Source organism: Bubalus bubalis, chromosome 15, assembly GCF_019923935.1.
Source record: "Bubalus bubalis isolate 160015118507 breed Murrah chromosome 15, NDDB_SH_1, whole genome shotgun sequence".
NCBI classification, from domain to species: domain Eukaryota; kingdom Metazoa; phylum Chordata; class Mammalia; order Artiodactyla; family Bovidae; genus Bubalus; species Bubalus bubalis.
Window position 1 is genome coordinate 64708240 of NC_059171.1, and position 14328 is coordinate 64722567.

The following is a 14328-nucleotide window of genomic DNA, read 5'->3' on the forward strand; positions in this document are numbered from 1 at the left end:
TTTTTTTTCCTCTTCCTAGTGGCCATTATATTACATTCTTATTCAGCACGTTCAAGGTCAGGAGGGGTGGCTGTGAAGAGATAACTCTCGTCCAAGGTAAGGAGCAGCGGCTGCGCTTTGCTGGAACATCTGTGAAGAGATACCCCACGTCCAAGGTAAGAGAAACCCAAGGAAGACGATAGGTGTTGCGAGAGACATCAGAGGGCAGACACACAAACCATAATCACAAAAAACTAGTCAATCTAATCACATGGAGCACAGCTTTCTCTAACTCAATGAAACTAAGCCATGCCATGTGGGCCACCCAAGATGGGCGGGTCATGGTGGAGAGGTCTGACACAATGTGGTCCACTGGAGAAGGGAATGACAAATCACTTTAGTATTCTTGCCTCGAGAACCAAATGAACAGTATGAAAAGGCAAAATGATAGGATACTAAAAGAGGAACTCCCCAGGTCGGTAGGTGCCCAATATGCTACTGGAGATCAGTGGAGAAATAACTCCAGAAAAAACGAAGGGATGGAGCCAAAGCAAAAACAATACCCAGTTGTGGATGTGACTGGTGATAGAAGCAAGGTCTGATGCTGTAAAGAGCAATATTGCATAGGGACCTGGAATATTAGATCCATGAATCAAGGCAAATTGGAAGTAGTCGAACAGGAGATGGCAAGAGTGAACGTCCACATTCTAGGAATCAGCGAATTAAAATGGACTGGAATGGGTGAATTTAACACAGATGGCCATTATATCCACTACTGTGGGCAGGAATCCCTTAGAAGAAGTGGAGTAGACATCATGGTCAACAAAAGAGTCCAAAATGCAGTACTTGGATGCAATCTCAAAAACGACAGAATGATCTCTGTTCGTTTCCAAGACAAGCCATTCAATATCACAGTAATCCAAGTATATGCCCCAACCAGTAACACTGAAGAAGCTGAAGTTGAACGGTCATTTAGAACTAACACCCAAAAAAGATGTCCTTTTCATTATAGGGGACTGGAATGCAAAAGTAGGAAGTCTAGAAACACCTGGAGTAACAGGCAAATTTGGCCTTGGAATACGGAATGAAGCAGGGCAAAGATTAAAAGAGTTTTTCCAAGAGAAAGAGTTTGTCATAGCAAACACCCTCTTCCAACAACACAAGAGAAGACTCTACACATGGACATCACCAGATGCTCAACACTGAAATCAGATTGATTATATTCTTTGCAGCCAAAGATGGAGAAACTCTATACAGTCAACAAAAACAAGACCAGGAGCTGACTGTGGCTCAGATCATGAACTCCTTATTGCCAAATTCAGACTGAAATTGAAGAAAGTAGGGAAAACCACTAGACCATTCAGGAATGACCTTAATCAAATCCCTTATGATTATACAGTGGAAGTGAGAAATAGATGTAAGGGACTAGATCTGAAAGATAGAGTGCCTGATGAACTATGGATGGAGGTTCATGACATTGTACAGGAGACAGGGATCAAGACCATCCCCATGGAAAAACAATGCAAAAAAGCAAAATGGCTGTCTGGGGAGGCCTTACAAAGAGCTGTGAAAAGAAGAGAAGTGAAAAGCAAAGGAGAAAAGGAAAGATACAGGCATCTGAATGCAGAGTTCCAAAGAATAGCAAGGAGACATAAGAAAGCCTTCCTCAGCAATCAATGCAAAGAAATAGAGGAAAACAACAGAATGGGAAAGACTAGAGATCTCTTCAAGAAAATTAGAGATAGATACCAAGGGAAAATTTCATGCAAAGATGGGCTCGATAAAGGACAGAAATGGTATGGACCTAACAGAAACAGAAGATATGTAGAAGAGGTGGCAAGAATACACAGAACAACTGTACAAAAAAGACCTTCACGACCAAGATAATCACGATGGTGTGATCACTCACCTAGACCCAGACATCCTGGAATGTGAAGTCAAGTGGGCCTTAGAAAGCATCACTACGAACAAAGCTAGTGGAGGTGATGGAATTCCAGTGGAGCTATTGCAAATCCTGGAAGATGATGCTGTGAAAGTGCTGCACTCAATATGCCAGCAAATTTGGAAAACTCAGCAGTGACCACAGGACTGGAAAAGGTCAGTTTTCATTCCAGTCCCAAAGAAAGGCAATGCCAAAGAATGCTCAAACTACCACACAATTGCGCTCATCTCACATGCCAGTAAAGTAATGTTCAAAATTCTCCAAGCCAGGCTTCAGTAATACGTGAATCGTGAACTTCCAGATGTTCAAGCTGGTTTTAGAAAAGGCAGAGGAACCAGAGATCAAATTGCCAACATCCACTGGATCATTGAAAAAGCAAGAGAGTTCCAGAAAAACATCTATTTCTGCTTTATTGACTATGCCAAAGCCTTTGACTCTGTAGATCACAATAAACTGTGGGAAATTCTGAAAGAGATGGGAATACCAGACCTCCTGACCTGCCTCTTGAGAAACCTATATGCAGATCAGGAAGCAACAGTTAGCACTGGACATTGAACAACAGACTGATTCGAAATAGGAAAAGGAGTACATCAAGGCTGTATATTGTCACCCTGCTTATTTAACTTATATACAGAGTACATCATGAGAAACGCTGGGCTGCAAGAAGCACAAGTTGGAATCAAGATTGCCGGGAGAAATATGAATAACCTCAGATATGCAGATGACACCACCCTTATGGCAGAAAGTGAAGAGGAACTCAAAAGCCTCTTGATGAAAGTGAAAGAGGAGAGTGAAAAATTTGGCTTAAAGCTCAACATTCAGAAAACCAAGATCATGGCATCTGGTCCCATCACTTCATGGGAAGTAGATGAGGAAACAGTGGAAACAGTGTCAGACTTTATTTTTTGGGGGGCTCCAAAATCACTGCAGATGATGATTGCTGCCATGAAATTAAAAGATGCTTACTCCTTGGAAGGAACGTTATGACCAACCTAGATAGCTATTCAAAAGCAGAGACATTACTTTACCAACAAAGGTCTGTCCAGTCAAGGCTATTTTTCCAATGGCATCCCACTCCAGTACTCTTGCCTGGAAAATTCCATGGGATGGAAGAGCCTGGTGGGCTGTATACAGTCCATGGGGTCGCTAAGAGTCGGACACAACTGAACGACTTCCCTTTCACTTTTCACTTTCATGCATTGGAGAAGGAAATGGCAACCCACTCCAGTGTTCCTGCCTGGAGAATCCCAGGGACGGGGGGCCTGGTGGGCTTCCTTCTATGGGGTCGCACAGAGTCAGACATGACTGAAGCGACTTAGCAGCAGCAGCATCAGTCAAGGCAATGATTTTTCCAGTGGTCATATATGGATGTGAAATTTGGACTGTGAAGAAGGCTGAGCACTGAAGAATTGATGCTTTTGAACTGTGGTGTTGGAGAAGACTCTTGAGAGTCCCTTGGACTGCGGGGAGATCCAACCAGTCCATCCTAAAGGAGATCAGTCCTGGGTGTTCATTGGAAGGACTGATGTTAAAGCTGAAACTCCAGTACTTTGGCCACCTCATGTGAAGAGTTGACTCATTGGAAAAGACTCTGATGCTGGGAGGGATTGGGGGCAGGAGGAGAAGGGGACGACAGAGGATGAGATGGCTGGATGGCATCACTGACTCGATGCACATGAGTTTGGGTGAACTCCAGGAGTTGGTGATGGACAGGGAGGCCTGGCGTGCTGCAATTCAGGGGGTCACAAAGAGTCGGACACGACTGAGTGACTAAACTGAATGATATGTGGAATCTAGAAAAATGGTACTGTTGCAAGAAGGGGAGGGGAGGAAGGGGGACCACTTCCAGGGCACAAAACTGGGCTTCTGTCTAACACTCAGAAATGAATTGTCCAAGGAGAAACATGAACTGACAAAGCAAGAGATTTTATTGGGAAACCCGGGTGGAGAGCAGTAGGGTAAGGGAACCCAGGAGAACTGCTCTGCCACATGGCTTGCAGTCCCAGGTTTTATATAAAGTGATTAGTTTCCAGGTTGTCCTTAGCCAGTTATTCTGACTCATAGTCCTTTCTGGTGGTACATGCCTTGTTCAGCCAAGATGGATGCCAGACAGAAGGATTCTGGGAGGTGGTCGGACATGTAGTGTCTCCTTTTGACCTTTCCCGAACTCTTCCGGTTGGTGGTGGCTTATTAGTTCCGCATTCCTTAGCAGGACCTCCTGTCATAAAACAACTCATGCAAATGGTTAGTATGGTGCCTGGCCAGGGTGGGCGGTTTCAATCAGTGTGCTTTCCCTAACAACACAGATGAACTTATTGCAAAGCAGAAATAGAAACACAGATGTAAATAACAAACTTATGGACCCCTAAGGTGGAAGGGGGAGATGGATGAATTGGGAGATTGGGACTGACATATATACCCTCCAAGGTATAAAGCAGGTAACTAATGAGAACCTACTGTATAGCACAGGGAACTCTACTCAGTGCTATGTGTCACCTAAATAGGAAGGAAATGTAAAAAAGAGGGGATACATGCATATGTATAACTAATTCACTTTGATGTACAACAGAAACTAACACAAATTGTAAGCAACTCTACACCAATAATATTTTTTAAGATATAAAAATAAATGTTGAGTAAAGAAATAAAAAATTATAAATTGAAGGAATGCTATTGGTAATTGCCTCCCAAGAGCTCCTGAAAATATTCTTTACAAATGAGATGAATACGTAAAGCCTGTTAAAATGTATTATTTCATTTAAGCATTTTTTTTCCTTCTGCTACTAATAGTATTTTTAGAAAAAAGTACCACTTTGTTTCTTTTCTTCTGTAATTTCAAATATGTTCTTTAGGAAACTCATTGAACTGTTAAGCCTTTAACTATCACCTATTCTACTGTTCTCTTGAAGGAGGAAACACAGAACAGGCTCCATCTTGAGAGCAGGACTCAATCTTGGGCCAGAATGTGGACTTTAAGCTATATGCCCAGTATCTATGGAAACGACATACCAATTGGAAAACCAGACCCCCCTGGATGGAAGAGACCCAAGACTTGTACCTAGACTCCCCGTCGCCTAAAAGAATATCCTGATTATCTGTGTAACTGAATAGAATCATAAATTCTATTATGCTTATTGGGGTGTGACCACAGGCCTATTGATAATTGTCCATTGTTAACTACCTAGGCTTAAGGCATTTGAATCATGAGTTAACTTTGATTGTATCTTTCTTTTCCTTTGTTCAGACTAGTTTCAGGGAATTTGGGGAGGTGGGTTTGGGCACCTCCCAAAGTGATGGGAGATTAAAAATATATAAGATTTTCACAAAAACTGGTCAGGGTCCAAGACTCTGCCTTGGGCCCACCAGTGTAATAAACTGCACTTCACTATCTGCATTGTCCTTCTGAGTGAGTTTGCTTCCCAGAACGCATGGCTACAACATTTGGTGCATTGGCCAGGAAACTCCTCACTTTGAGGAGACAAGTCTCATTTGGGACTACTCCAAGGCCTTGCAGCTCAAATCTTCTAGAGGAGGGAGGCGCCTTGCCCTTCTGGAAGGATTCTGCTTCTCAATGCCTGGACCTTTTCACGTTAGCAGGTAGTGGATGGCAGCAGGGGAACTGAGCATTCAGGTGAGGAGGAACCCATCCATCAGGGTGGAAGAGGGGGCCTGATCACCTCCCTGGGAGGGACTAGAAGGGGCATGGACCCACAGAAGACTGGAATAGGCAGGTGGCAGCGATTGCTTGGTACACAGGTTGACGAGCACATTAGGTCTTAGGAAGGAAATTTATGAATGTCATTTAGGAGGTGGTGTCCACACTATCTTGGGGAAAATTATTACCAAGCAATCACCAAGGGACTGTTAGGAGAAGGAACTTGATCTTTGTGTGCTTATATTCTGCCCTCCCCGAGGAGGTATCCCATCTACTGTGAAATTCTTGACCCCCTCGGAATTGTCAGGCTAGAAGGAGGGGGATACATAAGTGAGTACGAATTGGCTTTTCCTGAGATGGCCTGGGACATAGGATATTTAACCCATCTGTATTTTCATCTGCACCCGATCAAGCCCACCAAGCCAGAATGGACTTTAAAAGTTAAGGGAGAAACAGTCTTGGACCACATGGTGTTCTGGTTAGGCCATGCCAACTGACAGGTGAAGACACGCCAATCCCCCTTCTACCTCTGGGATCTGGCAGGTAAGGCTCTTCTCACCCCAATTAGGAAGGAGGCAGAATGGCAATTTAAGTGTTTCATTGAGTGGAAATATCAGAAGTACATAGGGTACCGAGAACTTCATAGACAGAACAAAAAGGGAAAGTAGAAGATGGTCTGAAAAGGTAAGCAAGATGGGAGGAAAAGAATCTAAGGCAACTGTCTTGGAGTGCATGATTAAAAATTTAAAGAAGGGATTTGGAGGAGGCTATGGTTGAAGATGACACCTAACTACCTCCACATACTCTGTGAGGTCGAATGGCCCCCTATGGGAGTAGGATGGCCACCAGAGGACACCACGGACTTAAAAATAGTGGAAGCATAGGAGAGCTGGAACACCCAGATCTATATCCATATATTGACTCATGGCTAGGGTTAGCTTAAGACCCTCCTACTTGGACAAGGTTCTGTATCTAGAAAGGAAAGGGGAAAATATTAATGGCACAAAAATTGGCTCATGGTAAAAAAGGAAATTCTACAGGATTTGGGCAGGGATGACCAGACCCCCATACTGCATAATGACGCGCCTGCCTCCCAGTGCTCCACCAGGATCGGAGGCCACCTTAATGCATGATCCAGGGCCAGGTGAAGTTCCTATAGCAGCTGCTGCCCCTCTGCCAGCTCTCCCAGAGATCATAGAGTCACAGTTTCTGCAGGCTCCAATCCCAGCGATGGAGACCTCTGGTCAACATCCCCAGGATTCCACCTCAGATGGATCTCCTAGATTGTATCCACCTCTCCCGGTGAGTACTGATGGGAAGAGGGAAGAAAATGCAGGAATTAGAGGCTTCTCTCTGCCAAGGAACAGGTGGAAAGAACCCCACTACAGATGCCCCTCAGAGAGCTACAACAGCCTCCAGTTCAGGACGCATGTAGGCACTACCATCAGCTCCCTGTAGCCTATTATTACCAGACATCTTCCTCTACGGATATATTAAACTGGCAGAGACACACTCCACCATACTCAGGGGAGCCACAAGCCATGATTAGGCCAATGGAGACTATTTTTTGAAACCACCGCCCTACATGGGATGACATAATTCAACTACTAGCCTCCCTTTTCAACACTGAGGAAAGACACAGGATCCTAACTGAGGCCAGAAAATGGTTAAGAGAAATGGCACCTGAGGGTACTGCAAACCTGCAGCGGTGGGCAGAACTAGCCACCCCCGATGAGAGGCCCAGTTGGGACTGTAATACAGAGGAAGGGAGGGGCCACCTGGAGAGATATCGGGTGGCCATTTTACAAGGTCTCAAGAGTGGGGCCCAAGAACCTATGAGTATGGCAAAACCCTCTGAAGTGATTCATAAGGGAAATTGAATCACCCTCTGAGTTCTACGAAAGACTGTGTGAGGCCTATAGACTTTATACACCAATAGATCCAGAGGCTGCTGGGTCTCAGATGGTGACAAATGCAGCCTTTGTGTCTCAAGCCTACCCCGAAAATGTCAGATGGGGGGATACCAAGGGACTCATGAATTTTTATACATCCCTGAATGCCCAGTATCTTTGTTGGGAAGAGGCTTTCTGTGTAAATTGGGGGCACAAGTCACCTTTCCCCCCACGAAAGACCCACTCTTTGAGTGGGCTCAACCACCTATTTACTCTTCCTCTTGGTAACCCCTCAAGATGAATGGAGGTTGCACGATCTCCCAGAAGGGAAACCGGACGAGCTAAACAGTCAAGAGAGAGGGAGTTAACTCAACAATTCGCTGAGGTCTGGGCAGAAGACAACCCCCCCCCCCCCCCCACCCGCCCCCAGGCTTGCAAAACAAGTCTGGATGGTAATAGAACTCAAACCCAGTATAATTATGTCAGCACGCGCCTTGGGCCTGCCAGACCTTGCTAAGCTGTTTACTCTTTAGGTGGCTGAAAAGGACAAGGTGGCCAGGGGAGTGTTGTCCCAGACTATGGGGACACTGGACAGACCCATGGCTTATCTCTCGAAACCACTGGACAATGTTGCCACTGGGTGGCCACAATGCAGCAACGGGCTTGCTGCAGTTGCCTTACTGGTCCGGGAGGCAACCAAGCTGACTTTGGGCCAAGATTTGATCATAAAAGTCCTTCATGAGGTCAAAATTCTCCTGCGAGGGGACCCCGATAAATGGCTGTCAACATCGTGGATTACTCAATACCAGGGACTCTTATGTGAGAACCCCCATGTTACTATTGAGCCTCGCCAGGCCCTGAATCCAGCCACACTCCTTCCTGTGGGAGAAGTTGGGCCCTCACATGATTGCATGGAAATCCTAGAAGAAGTTTATGCCAGCAGACCTGACTTGAGAGACCAGCCAGTCTCAGACCCAGATTTGGTCCTGACACCAGCCTGGTGAAATAAGGACAATGATTGTCGGGATATGCAGTAGTCATGGAAGAAACCATCGTTGAGGCTAGCTCTCTGACATCACACTGGCCTGTCAAACTATATGCTCTAATCTAGGCCCTCCAGCTGTCAAAAGGTAAGAAGACAAACATTTACACAGAATCCAGGTATGCTTTTGCTACTTTACATGTACATGGGGCTTTATATAAAGAGAGAGATCTTCTGATAGCCAACGGAAAGGATATTAAAACAAAGAAGAAATCTTGACTCAGATGCTGTATGGGAATCCGAAAAGGTAGCATTGATGCACCGTTGGGGTCACCAAAAGGAAGATACCCCACAAACACAGGGAAACCAACTAACAGATAAAGCCACAAAACATGCAGCTGATAAACTTGGGTCTGCTGGTGGGGGATCTATCAGAACATTTGTACTCTCAAAAATGCCTGAGTTAACTTTGACTCTCCCACAGTACACCCCAGCCCAAGACCAGCTGGCTGAAGCAGAAAGGGCCACCAAAAATGAAAAAGGTCAATGCTGCCCGTGGACATAAACAAACCTCCAGGAATACAGTTAAAAGGCACACTAAGTGGACTTTAAACCCTGCCGACACTCATGGTTTGTACCTTCTCAGGATGGGTTGAGTCTTTCCCCACCTGAACTGAAAAAGCAAATGAAGTGGCTCGCTGTCTGCTTCGAGAAATAATCCCCAGATTAGGGTTCCCAACCAGCATAGGATCAGACAATGGCCCTGCCTTTGTGCTGCTGCTACTGCTAAGTCACTTCAGTCGTGTCCAACTCTGTGCGACCCCATAGACGGCAGCCCACCAGGCTTCCCCTTCCCTGGGATTCTCCAGGCAAGAACACTGGAGTGGGTTGCCATTTCCTTCTCCAATGTATGAAAGTGAAAAGTGAAAGTGAAGTCACTCAGTTGTGTCCAACTCTTAGCGACCCCATGGACTGCAGCCTACCAGGATCCTCCATCCATGGGATTTTCCAGGCAAGAGTACTGGAGTGGGGTGCTATCGCCTTCTCCGTCCTGCCTTTGTAGCTGACTTAATTCAACAGGTATGCAAAGCTCTAAATATCAAGTGGAAATTACATACGGCATATAGGCCCCAGAGTTCTGGGATAGTGGAACAAACCAACTGGACACTTAAAAGAGACACTCTCCAAGCGGATCATAGAGACTGACTGCTCCTGGGTGGACTTGCTTCCAATGGCTCTGCTCAGACTCAGGATGACCCCATGGTCCCATGGCTATTCTCCGTACGATATTGTGTACGGGAGCCGCCCTCCCCCCCCCCCCCCCTCCCCGCCATAATAAAACAAATATCAATGAATTTGCCTTAGGTAAGGGGAGATGAGATTTCTCAGCAGATGGAACAACTGGGTAAGGTAATAAATCAGGTAAGTAAGTTTGTACAAGAAAGGGTGCCATTCCCCCTTGGGGAACAGATTCACGAATTTGTGCCTGGGGATCAGGTATGGGTCAAGGACTGGAAACACAACTCCTTGGCCCCACATTGGAAGGGTCCATATACCGTTGTTCTAACCACCCCTACGGCATGGGTCAAGGACTGGAAACACAACTCCTTGGCCCCACATTGGAAGGGTCCATATACCATTGTTCTAACCACCCCTACGGCAGTTAAAGTTGCAGGTGTCATTCCCTGGATCCACCACATGAGGGTGAAGAGAGCATACTACACAGACCTGGAGGACGCCGAGCAGACTACACAAAAGGACCCCACTGATCCCTGTGAAACAAAGGTCATCTTAAAGAAGAAAAAGAGATGAAGCTCTACAATCAACTGCTGGTACAAGGACTTGCCGGTATCATCTTGGGATTAACCATAGTTTTAGCACAAGGAGGGACCTGTGCTATAATTAAAGCTGGATGTTGTGAATCTATTCCTGATTTATCTGGCAATATATCAGCCACCCTAGATGACATGAAAGATCAGGTAAAAGCTATGTCTGATGATAATCTTCCTTTTTGGACTTTGGTCCTATCTTGGGTGAAGGGTGATTAGTGGAAAACTATATTTACTATTGTTATAGTTGCCTTGATAGTTCTGCTTTGTGGACCCTGAATTTTACAATGTATTATGAACTTTGTAATGCAAAGGTTGGTGTTGTTCTCCCAAATTGGCAGTCGGAGAGCCAGGGTGCAATGTATCCTTATGAATGATGCTCAAACTATGAGTTAAGAGCATCAAGACAGGGGAATGAAGGAGGAAACATACAGAACAGGCTTCATCTTGAAAGCAGGACTCCATCTTGGGCTGGACTGTGGACTTTGAGCTATATGCCTAGTATCTATGGAAACGACATACCAAATAGAAAACCAGACCCCCCTGGATAGAAGAGACCCAGGGCTCGTACCTAGACTCTCCATCACCTAAAAGAATACCCTAATTATCTGTGTAACTGAATAGAATCATAAATTCTATTATGCTTAATGGGGTATGACCACAGGCCTATTGATAACTGTCAACTGTTAACTACCTAGGATTAAGTCATATGAATTACGGGCTAACTTTGTATCTTTCTTTTCCTTTGTTCAGACTAGTTTCAGGGAATTTGGGGAAGTGGATTTGGGCACATACACTTAGGGTATATAAGGTTTTCACAAAAACTGGTCGGGGTCCTTGGCTAAGAGGAGACTCTGCCTTGGGCCCGCTGGTGTAATAAACTGCACTTCACTATCTGCATTGTCCTTCTGAGTGAGTTTGTTTCCCAGAACACGTGGCTACAACACTCTCAAATAAATTCTCTTAGTAATGACATATATTGATTGTCAAGATAAATGATATTTTCCAAAACAAAATTTTCTTCACTTAGGAATAATAAATATCTTTATTTTAAATTCCTTTAGCTTATTAAATATTTTCACTTAAACAATAAAACTCTGATGTCAGAGAGGCTATCTTTTATCATTTTATATTCCCTTTTCTTTATCCATCCAACTTTAGCATCAATGACACATTTCCCCCAAGTCACAACTTATAATCATGCCTTCTATGTAAATATAAGCACGTGGACTATGGAAACATAATTTTAAGATGTGTAATAACTTTCCAAAAACACTATTTCCAACTAAACCATCAGTAACAGTTAATCTTCTATGTGAAATTTCTGGTATTGGGAGTTTTAAGGAGCAATGAAATAGAATCTATATTTACAATATTTGTCATATAGCTCTTGATATTTCCCCTATACTACTGTGTTAAATGAGTGCATTATCAGAGAATTTATATACCCTTGAATACAAAAAACCTGCAGTGAGCTGAATTCTTAGGTGGCCCAGAGGATTTCTGACCTCTGGTGTATAATATCTTCTTCTTGAGTTTAAATGGGACCTTCCAATGTAAGAGGGGGTGCTCTTGGATGAGATGATGCTGTTACCAAATGTGAAGAGATCTGAGACTTCCCAGGTAGTCCAGTGGCCAACACTCTGCTCCCAATGCAGGGGGCCCAGATTTCATCCCTGGTCTGGGAACTATATCCCACATGCCACAATTAAGGGGCTTCCCCAGTGGCTCAACAGTAAAGAATCTGCCTGCAATGCAGGAGCCACAAGAGTCACGGGTTTGATTCTAGGGTTGGGAAGATCCCCTGGAGGAAGGAAGGGCAACCCACTCCAGTATTCTGGCCTGGAGAGCCCCATGGACAAAGGAGCCTGGAGGGTTACAGTCCATTGGGTTGCACAGAGTCGAGCACAGCTGAAACGACTGAGCACAGCACAACACATATTATATTTACAGAGAAATATAAATATCAGTTCAGTTCAGTTCAATCACTCAGTCATGTCTGACTCTTTGTGACCTCATGGACTGCAGCATGCCAGGCTTCCTTGTCCATCACCAACATCATTATCTAATTTTGAAACATTTTCACATCGCCAAATAAATTATTTCCCAATTAGCAATTACTCTCCATTCCCCTTTCCCCATAAAATCTGGCAATCACTGGTTAGCTTTCTATCTATACGGATTTGTCAATTTGGATATTCCATTTAAATGGAATCATTTTTGTATAGCTTTTTGTGATAGGCTCCTTTCATTTAGTATAATATTTTCAAGGTTCGTCTATATTGTAGCATGTATCAGTGCTACATTTCCTACATTTTCCTTTGTATTCCTCAATAACATTCTACTGCATAGGTGTCCTATATTTTGTACATTTATTAATCAATAACATTTGAATGAAGAAGGTGCAATGGTGAAACTCCTGGTCCGTGTAGTCTGAAATTCTGACTCCAGCCTTTTGTTTTATTCAGGTCCTCCATAGACTGGATGATGCCCACCCTTCCTGGTAAGGGAACTCTATTTTACTTAGGCTGCTGATTCAAATGCTAGTCTTTTCCAGAGACACTCTCACAGACAGACGCACCAGAAATAATGGTTTGCCAGCTAAGTGGGCATTCCTTGGCCCAATCAAATTGGTATGTAAAGTTAATCATTGTCACATTAACTATTTTGTTCACTGTTGTATTCTCATCACCTGATGCTTAAGATGCCTAGTATACACTAATTGCAGCAGTCAAAGATGGATCCGTATAATATTCAATATTTTCATGTGACTAGGAAATATCGTGACACAGATAGCAAAAGTTGTGAGTTAACAGCAAGAGCAAATAGTGGTTATGAAGGTCTTGCCATAGCATTTGAGGGATTGATTCAATTCCACAAAACATATTTGCTTAACTTAGGGATGGCTGAACTAATACTGTGGACTAGTGAAGGCAGTGGCACCCCACTCCAGTACTCTTGCCTGGAAAATCCCGTGGTCGGAGGAGCCTGGTTGGCTGCAATCCATGGGGTCGCGAAGAGTCGGACACAACTGAGCGACTTCACTTTCACTTTTCACTTTCATGCATTGGAGAAGGAAATGGCAACCCACTCCAGTGTTCTTGCCTGGAGAATCCCAGGGATGGGGGAGCCTGGTGGGCTGCCGTCTATGGGGTCGCACAGAGTCGGACACGACTGAAGTGACTTAGCAGCAGTGACAAAACTAGTCATTGATTGTTCTACCTACGAATAAAATCAACTGCATGAAGTAGAAATATCAGGAAGCTAGGGAAGTAGTTTGACTCTTTACGTATGGACACAGTAATCTGAAAATAAAAATGAAACCTAGAACAGAGATTTTACCTATCTAACCTAATTTGGCTACCTGGTTAATTACTAATTTCAAGTGTGAGAGTCAGATAAACCCAGAATAGTAAAAAACAGATTTTTTAGAAAATTAGGTTTGTGACGATAGAGTGATGCTGATACCGTCATTGCCGTCACTTCAGTTTGGGAGTTTCTTGCTACATTGCCGATAACAAGTTGTGAGGAAATAGCAGGTAGCCAAGATGATGTCAATCAGGCTCTCTCTCCCCAGACTCTCATGGTCTCATGCCCTCTAGCCCCACATCCTTTGCATGGTTAGAAACAGCTGAGATTGCTTATAGCACTGCACATGCGCGTTACATTGTATGTGCTTGGCCACAGGCAACTTTTGTTCTGGAAATGTATAGTATATAAGCCCCACCTGAGATGCTCCTTTTGCCACAGCACCCGCCATTAGAGAATAAACGTGTCTCCAGTTGCTTCTGCTCCTCGAGTTTTCTTCCAGCTTCCCGGCTCACACCTTGCCTACCTTGGGTTCAGCGAACAATATGAACAGCAAGATAAAAGTATATAAGGAGGATCATATTGTAGGTAAACTTGGTGTCATATGGGAACACTTTAGTAAGAACAAGTGTAACAGAATGTCCATGTTCTACTCTGATTCGTTCAGATTCTTTCTTAGCTACACATGGCAATCTCTCATATCTTGTCCTGTTTTTTGTTTGTTTTGTTTTGTTGTTGTT

General features: G+C 44.2%; 1 long non-coding RNA gene across 3 annotated transcripts in view; it reads left to right on the plus strand.

Annotated features, from left to right (window-relative positions):
* Positions 1-14032: 14032 nt before the first annotated feature.
* Positions 14033-14328, plus strand: part of LOC123329391 — a 39940-nt gene continuing 39644 nt past the window's right edge. For all 3 annotated transcript variants that reach the window (XR_006544773.1, XR_006544774.1, XR_006544775.1), the window contains exon 1: positions 14033-14172. This is a non-coding gene — a long non-coding RNA (uncharacterized LOC123329391). The remainder of the gene's footprint in view (positions 14173-14328) is intronic.